We start from the raw sequence: 8,585 nt of genomic DNA on the forward strand, positions 1-8,585 counted from the left end.
CTGTCTTCTCTTCACTTCCATGGTCCCAAACACTTTTTATTTATCCCTGCAGCTCTCTTCCAGTTCTCTTCCTCTCCTTGGTAGTATATATGCTCTGTTTGGATGGAGGTAAGAATTGTTTATGTATTTAATTTTGTAAGGGTATTCTGGTATTTTTTTAGAAGTGTGTATTAGATGTTTTCAGGGGGCTTCAAATGTTCTAGGTGAGTTGAGAGTTATTACTTTTCATTGGTATTTTTATGTCCCTAAAGAAAAAAGGCTGACTTTGTCAAAGAGAAGTCAGCCCCAAACAAGGGTGACATGACTCCCCTCCACAGTGTGTCTGGCAACGGGAGACATGTGGCGGGAAGCTCAGGATGACTGTGAAACTTTCATCCTTGCAATCAACCCCCTCTCAGCCAAGCCATGCCTGTGTCGCCCACCCCCACGTCACAAACTTTCTACAAGGTCAGCTTTTCAGAGGCAACGCATCAGTGACGGCACGCTGCATCTGCCTGCCGGGAGGGGTGTGTTAGCTTTCCACACACACCTGAACTCCCCCTTGTGCCCCAGACATGTACACACAGCAAAAGACACAATTTCAGAGAAACCCTCAGAGCAGAATCTCTGTTTAGTTCTCTGGAAGAGGATAGAAACACAGACACTTCTTTAGAAATGGCAATGGTATCAGAGTTCCTCAAGCGGGCCTGGTTTATTGAAAATGAAGAGCAACAGCACATTCATACTGTGAAATCATCCAAAGGTGGTCCTGGGTTGGCCGTGAGCCCCTATCCTTCCTTCAATCCATCTGCAGATGTTGCTGCCATCCACCAAGCCCTGATGGTTAAAGGTGTAGATGAAGGGACCATCATTGACATATTAACTAAGAGAACCAATGCTCAGCGTCAACAGATCAAAGCGGCATATCTCCAGGAGAAGGAAAGCCCCTGGATGAAGCACTGAAGGAGGCCCTTACAGGCCACCTGGAGGAGGTTGCTTTAGCTCTGCTAAAAACCCCAGCACAGTTTGATGCTGATGAACTCCGTGCTGCCATGAAGGGCCTTGGAACTGATGAAGATACTCTGATTGAAATATTGACATCAAGAAGTAACAAAGAAATCAGAGAAATTAACAATCTACAGAGATGAATTGAAAAGAGGTCTGGCCAAAGATCTCAGACACATCTGGAGATTTCCGGAATGCTTTGCTTTCTCTTGCTAAGGGTGACCAAAGTGAGGATTTTGGTGTGAAGGAAGACTTGGCTGATACAGATGCCAGGGCCTTGTATGAGGCGGGAGAAAAGAGAAAGGGGACAGGTGCCAACGTGTTCGTTACCATTCTTGCCACCAGGAGCTATCCCCATCTTCGCAGAGTGTTTCAGAAATATACCAAGTACAGCAAGCATGACATGAACAAAGCTCTGGACCTGGAGATGAAAGGCGACATAGAGAAATGCCTCACAGCCATGGTGAAGTGTGCTACCAGCAAGCCAGCTTTCTTTGCGGAGAAGCTTCATCATGCCATGAAGGGTGTTGGAACTCGACATAAGGAATTGATCAGGATTATGGTTTCCCGTTCTGAAATTGACATGAATGACATCAAAGCATTCTATCCGAAGATGTATGGCGTGTCTCTGCCAAGCCATCATGGATGAAACCAAGGGAGATTATGAAAAAATCTTGGTGTCTCTTTGTGGAGGAAACTAAACATTCCTTTCGCGTCTCAAGCCTTATGATCAGAAGATATTTTAATTATTTTAGTTATATCTTTTCTTTCTATAACATAGGCTTCCTAAGAAAGTTGCTTCAGGAGGATTACAGTGTAGCTACCGGATTTCTCAAACCTACAGTCTATAAATAATTTTTATATCACAATTCTGTATAACAGAGATAAGCTAGTTTTTTTTTTTTTTTAATATGTTTACCTTGAACCAAAAAACTCCATACTCAAGTGGTTCTAGCAACATTACTTGGGAAAGATGTCTATGTAGAAGAAAATAAAATAATTTTATAAACAAAAAAGAGACGATTTCAATCTCTTTATTGAAAATCCAATAAGAAATAACAGGAGGAAGTGTGGCTGACCGCCCCACACTCACCTCCTGGTCTTAGCCTCAAGTCCCCTGGCTGGTCACAGGCACCACCTTCTTTCTGTGGTGGATCTTTTTGGCTGGCAGGAGGCAGAACATTTTGCAAAAGAAGTTCACTGTCCTCCTAGCACACCCCCACTGGCCCTGGCCCACTTCAGTGGTATCTTGCTCCACTACATGCCCAGCATGAAGGGAGTGGTCTTGTCTGGGACTTCCCTCAGGTCACGTGTCTCCTGCTGGACCTCCCCTAATGTGGCTGGTGCTGGAGGTACAGGATACCGGGCCAGGCTGGGGACACAACTGGGACTGGGAATGGGTGGGGTGGAGGTCCCTGGTGGGGTGTTGGTCTCTGGTAGGGTGTTTTTCTCTGGTTGGGTTCGTCCTCTATGGGGGTATCATCCTCCAATGGGGTGATGGTCTCCTGTGGGGTGATGGCCACTGGTGGGATGGATATCAGTAGTGCGGTGGTGGATTCCAGTGGGGTGCCAGTCTCCATGGGGGTGGTGGCCTACACTGGGGTGGCAGCCTCTGGTGGGATGTCTGTTTCTGCTGCTTGTGGCCTTTTGATCTCTTGCCCAGACTAAATCCCGAGGTCTTCCATCATCTGCCTGATGGTGGGTGTCTTAATGGGGTCAGGGGTTAGGATCTTTTTGATGAAGGTATTTAATTTGGGGTTAGTGAAACCAGGTGTGGCATAGGTGCCTCTTGAGATCCATGTTTTTAGTTCATCGTGGTCCCGTCCCTTAAACGAGAAGGTCCTGGTTGCCATAACATAGAGGATGACCCCGAGGCTCCAGATTTCTGCCTCTGGCCCTTTGTAGTTCTGACCCAGGTAAACTTCAGGGGCCAAATAAAGGGGGGGGTCCCACAAAAGGTTCTGAACGTCTTACCTTCACTGAAGGTTGTGGCTATGCCAAAGTCAGCCAGTTTGACATTGTTTTCAGAATTGAATAAAACGTTATCAAGCTTCAGGTCCCTGTGCACGATGCCCTTTTGGTGAAGGTACTCTATGGCTTTCAGTAGCTGCAAGAATATGGCTCGGGCCTCCCCCTCCTCCATCTGGCCATAGGCCTCTATTCTCTCACCCAGGTTCCACAGGCTGCAAGTTCCATAATTAGGTACATATTTTCCTTACCCTCTATGACCTCCAGGAGCTTGATGATGTGGGGATGGTCCAGTCTCTTCATGAAGTCAGGCTCTGCAGACACAAGCATGAGGCCAGCAATACGGCATTTGTCGATGATCTTCACCACCACCTCAGTGCCAGTTCCACAGTGCCGGGCCAGGTTCACCTCACCAAAGCTGCCCTGGCCAATGGTCATTAAGAGCTCATAGTCCTGGAGGACCTCCTTTTCCGGAGACACAGAGGCCAACCCAGGTGCCATGGGGGAGCCTGACTGCTCTACCACTATGCTAGATAAGGTACATTAAATAACTAATCAACAACAACAAAAAATAATACTATGCTAAGGACATGAACAAACTATACTAACTGGGGCACCGAATAAGCTAACACTACTAATGAAAGCTAACTAGGATAAAAATCATATGTGAACTTATACTAAGAAAACAAATAACACTACACTAAGAATACTATCTATACTATGCTAAACTACTCACTGTGGTAACTGGAAGAACTACGATCAAGGAAACACGCTATCTGAGGTCAAGTCCACAGGTCATCAAAAGAAGCTTCCTGGGCTATAAGGACCAAAGACCCAGTCCCAGACATGGGCTTATATAGGTTTCGGCCTCAGTGGGTCTCTATGAGCTCAGAGGCTCAGAGAAATGGACTAATCGGGGCTGGGGTAAACACAGGGTGCGTTTTTTTGTGTTTTTTTTTTTTCTTATATGGGCCCTCAAACATTTTCCTGTTGAAAGAGAAACAAGTGCTTCTTGTTTACATGGGTTATAGAGATTGATATTTGGTTTATTACAAATCAAAACTGTACAACGTTTCCATAGCCTTCTCACTTACAGTTTGAAAACCTATAATAACTTTAGGTTTTTAGAGACCTCATCTTTCTCAATGGGAAGTATCCAATTTTTTTGGTTGTTGTTGTTGTTAAATTTGAATTAGTGTTCAAAGGATGCTACAAATAGCTGCCGTCATGATACTATAAGAAATGTTCTGGGGTATGTAGTACCCTATACGTTCCCTTATTAAGATCTAGTGAGCTGCTAGGAAGATGACTCTCATTATCATTTTTCCACATGATTGACATAAGATTTATCATCAAAAACCTTGGAGTCCAGAAATCAATGGGTTGAAATAGTCAAAGTCAAGCGGGGAAAAAAAAGTCTGTCTACCAAGAGTCCCATATCCACAAAACTGTGCTTCAAAAAAGAGGAAGAAATTACAGATACCCAAAATGTGAGTACCAGGTGCCCTACCCTGCAGTAGAAGGCGTCCCTTTTGGTTGAAAAGAAAGGACACTAGACAGGAACTCAAAACTTGATGAAGAAATAAAGATGTCTGGTAAAGGTAAATACATGGATAGTTATAAAGCTTAGTACTATTTTTGTCTTGTGCTTGATTTAAGAGACTAATATAGCAAAAAAGGCTGTTATGAGTGTATGTTTAGGACACATGTATTCTGGAGACACCAATAACTGAAAGAGCATTTAGATAAGAGAAAGATGTAGACGGCCCTCAAATTGAAAAGGAAGGTGTAAAGTGATCAGGTTACAGATGATGAGATGTCATATATAGAAAACAGTTCAGATTCCACAATAGAAGTGTAACAACCGACGCAAATTTAGGAAAGGTTCAGGTATATGGAATCTCCAGGGACCCAAATGAAACAATCTTGAAAAAGTATGAACTTGGAATATGAACCACACTTCCTGTTTTCAAATCTTACTACAAGCTCCTGAGTTCAAAACAGGTTGGTAGTGGCACGGGCAGACTTAGAGAGCAATGGAAGAGAACGCTGAGCCCAGAAATCAACCTGCTCCTGGATGGTTAAGTGATTTTACTAGGGTGCCATGAGTGCCCAGTGGGGAAAGGACAGTCTCTTCAGCAAATGGTACTGGGATGACTGGACATCCACTTGTAGGAGAAGGAAGATGGACCCTGACGGGACACCATACCCAAGAATTAACTCATAGTGAATTGAGGACTTAAATTTTAAACGCTGAAGCTATGAAACTCCTGCAAGAAACCATAGGAGGAAAGCTTCAGGACAATGGATTTGGCATTGACTTTTTGCCTACAATACCAAAAGCACAGGATACATAATTAAAGTAGGTAAACAGAACCACATGAAAACCTAAAAGCTAACCCCAGTGCAGTGCCTTACCCCTCTAATTCTGGCACTCTGGGAGGCTGAGATTGGTAGACTGCTTGAGCTCAGGAGTTCAAGACCAGCCTAAATGAGAGCAAGACCCTGTCTCTAGAAGTAACTGAGCATTGTGGCTGTCACCTGTAGTCCCAGCCACTCGGGAACTGAGGAGAGAGGATCACTTGCACCCAAGAGATTGAGATTGCTGTGAGCTATGATGCCATGGCAGTGTACCCAGGATGACAGAGTGAGACTGTGTCTGAAAATGAAAAAGAATAAAAAGAATCTAAAGACTCTGAGTGTCAAAGGGCAGAAGAGATCAAAGGCAACCTACGAAATTTTAGAAAACAAGTCTACTTCATATACCTGATAAGGGGTTCATATCTAGAATATTTAGAGAACCCTTATATGTTGACAATAATAAAACAAGTAACCCAAATAAACAACAACCAAAGGACTGTTCAGAATAGATTTTTCTGAGAAAGTGATATACAAATGGCCAGCACACTCATGAAAAAATGCTTAACAGTACTTATCACCAGAGTTATGTAAAGCAAAACCACAGGAAAAACTACTTTACCCTCCTTAGTATGGCCACTATCCAAACAGCAACAAAAAAACAGTAAGTGCTGGTGAAGATGTGGAGAAACTGGAACTTCTATGCACTGGTGGAGGGAAAGGACAATGGTGTCACCACTCTGGGAAACAGTGTGGAGGTTCCACAAAGAGTTAAACAAGATTACCATGTGAACCAGCAATCCCACATCTGTGTATATATCCAAAGGTATTGAAAATACAATCTCAAAGTGTTATTATTTCACACATGTTCTTAGCAGCATTATTCATAATAGCTGAAAGGCAGAAGCAACCCAAGTATTCATCAATGACGAGGGGACAAATCAAACAGTTCTGTACATGTAATGAAATATTTATTCAACTTTAAAAGGAAGGAGATTCTGATCCCTGCTACCACCTGGATGAACCTCGGGGACACTGTGCTAAGCCAGTCTCAAAATGTAAATATTGTCTAATTGCACTTACATGAGATACCCTGGGAAGTCACATTCATGGAAATAGGAAGTAGAAAGGTGGTTCCCAGGGGGAGAAGTAGGAATTGGGAAGTCTTTGTTTATTGAGGACAGAGCTGCAGTTTGACAAGATGAGTTGTGTAGATAAATGGTGGTGACACCATAGTGTGAATGTACTTGACACCGCTGAAGTGTAAACGTATAAGGTGCGGAGGTGGAGATTTTATGTTATGTGAGAGTTATGAGAATGAAAATGAATAAGGCTTTAACATTTACTTTAAGCATTGTTGGATAACAAAGGCAGGGGTGTAGGGCAACTGGGAGTAGCACTTTCCATTGATGGAACCACTTTGAGAAAGGTGTTTGGCAGTAACAACGCATGCCTCATAGCCTAGGAGTCTCACTTTTAGGGACCCACCCAACGGAAACCCCTAAGGGTTCCCCGAGAAAGGAAGGTGCCTGGATGTTCTTAGCAGCCCTGTGGATCAGAGCCCCAGACTGGAAGGAACAGAAACGTGCACAGTAGCAGGGTCAGTCTACTGCCCGGTATCCACACAGCAGTGTAATGTATGGAAATGTGCATGGGGACGCACAATGTGTGACAGACGGAGAAGCCAGTGGGGAAGAGTTTAACTACAGCATCAAGAAGAATTAGGCTTGTGCTGGTAGAAGTGAGGATAGGGGTTTCCTTTGGGGAACAGACTAGACATCAGATGGGTCTCCAGGAGAATTTGGGTGCTGATAATCTGTTTCCTGATCTGGGTGCTGGATACAGGATGTGTTCACTATGTGGCAAAAAGAATGTAAGTTGTATATTCATGCGAAGTGTACTGAAATTAAAAAAATTTTTACATGAAAATCATCCAACTGCCTATCAAGCCTAGGATGAAGCTTCAGCCTGTTCTGTCTTGTTCACAAAGAACAAGTTCATGGTGACCAGGTGGTACTCCCTTGGTGCAGGGAGGCTGCCACAGGGCTCTAAGCACTGGAGCTGCATCAGGTTGAGAGCTGAGGCCCAGGGCTCCAGCAGGCTCCTGGTGAGCTACAACACAGCCACACCACCTGCGTGCTGGGATTACCATTGGGGCCTACCTGCCCCTCAAGGTGAGCTGGGGCCCTGCCTACCCCTTCCTTGAGGTGAATTACTCATTTGCTCTGATGAATTTGTAAGAAAACCCCAATTGTTCAGAGCAGCTTTTGACATGCCTCCCTCTGCCTGTGACTTTCTGGCTGAAAGCAGGAACCCATGTAGAGGAGCAGAGCATTCCTGCAGGGGACTGTAGGTGCTGACAACCACGTGTTCACATCGGACAGTGTTTGGCAGGCTTGGTAGGTCACTGACCTGCCTGGCTGTCCTGACCAAGGCAGGAGTGTGGGCTCCAATGGCTTTGAAATGTTTCCACCAGTGGTTCAAGACAGAGGAGTGCCTCTGGTCCACTCCAGTCCCTTCAGAATCCCTACAGAGACCAAGAGCTGGACAGTGGGCTTTGGTGTGTTAGATTCTAAGGCCTCCCGAGACCTGGGTCTGGAATGGATTCTGCCCCTTTTCTGATGTCTGTGAATCCCACTTCCCATGTAAGGAGGGAGGTGGCCCTGGCATGTGCAGTGTGGAGGACACGAGCTCAGCTCCAACCAACCCTGAGACTCTGTCTGGGTCTGACACACAGCAGCTCTGTGCTCTGGCTCATTTAACTTCTTTAGGCCTGATGGTCCTCACCTGTAAAATGGGACAGAAACCACACCTACCATATAGACTGTCGTGAGAATTAATGAGTTAATACATGGAGCAGGTGTAGAAAGCAGCCTGGGAGGTGGTGAGCCCTCAGTAAGGGTCAGTCAGTAACACATGAAGACAAAGACCTGGGCCTCCTTCCAAAGGTGATTGTGGGAGATTCTCACAAGGGCTGCCACATAGCAGGCTGGTGAATGAACCTGTTCTTCCTGTGTTGGAACCCTGCCTTATCTACAAGAGGCCCAGAGGTGGTAAGGTGGCGGGAGTTCCTGCTCCTGGGGGAGCCCCCAAGCTCCTGATAGGACCAGGCAGCCCTCACATTTCCTGCCACCCAGAGAGGCAATGCTGGTCCCCACAGCGTGTGAGGTTTGTTTCTCCCTCTGTCCCATCAGAGGCCAGCTCAGTGACCTTAGGACCTTTCATCTCTGCACCTGTATACATGGACCCCATGCCTGATACAGAGCAGAGACCAA

The 8,585-nt window shown here is 45.3% G+C and overlaps 1 pseudogene across 1 annotated transcript; it reads left to right on the top strand.

The window, feature by feature from the left end:
• The first annotated feature begins 596 nt into the window (after positions 1–596).
• Positions 597–1,821, top strand: LOC128592452 (annexin A1-like; annotated as a pseudogene). The gene has a single exon (XR_008381873.1). The product of XR_008381873.1 is annotated as an annexin A1-like (transcript).
• The last annotated feature ends 6,764 nt before the right edge of the window (positions 1,822–8,585 follow it).

Source organism: Nycticebus coucang, chromosome 8 (genome assembly GCF_027406575.1).
Source record: "Nycticebus coucang isolate mNycCou1 chromosome 8, mNycCou1.pri, whole genome shotgun sequence".
NCBI classification, from domain to species: Eukaryota; Metazoa; Chordata; class Mammalia; order Primates; family Lorisidae; genus Nycticebus; species Nycticebus coucang.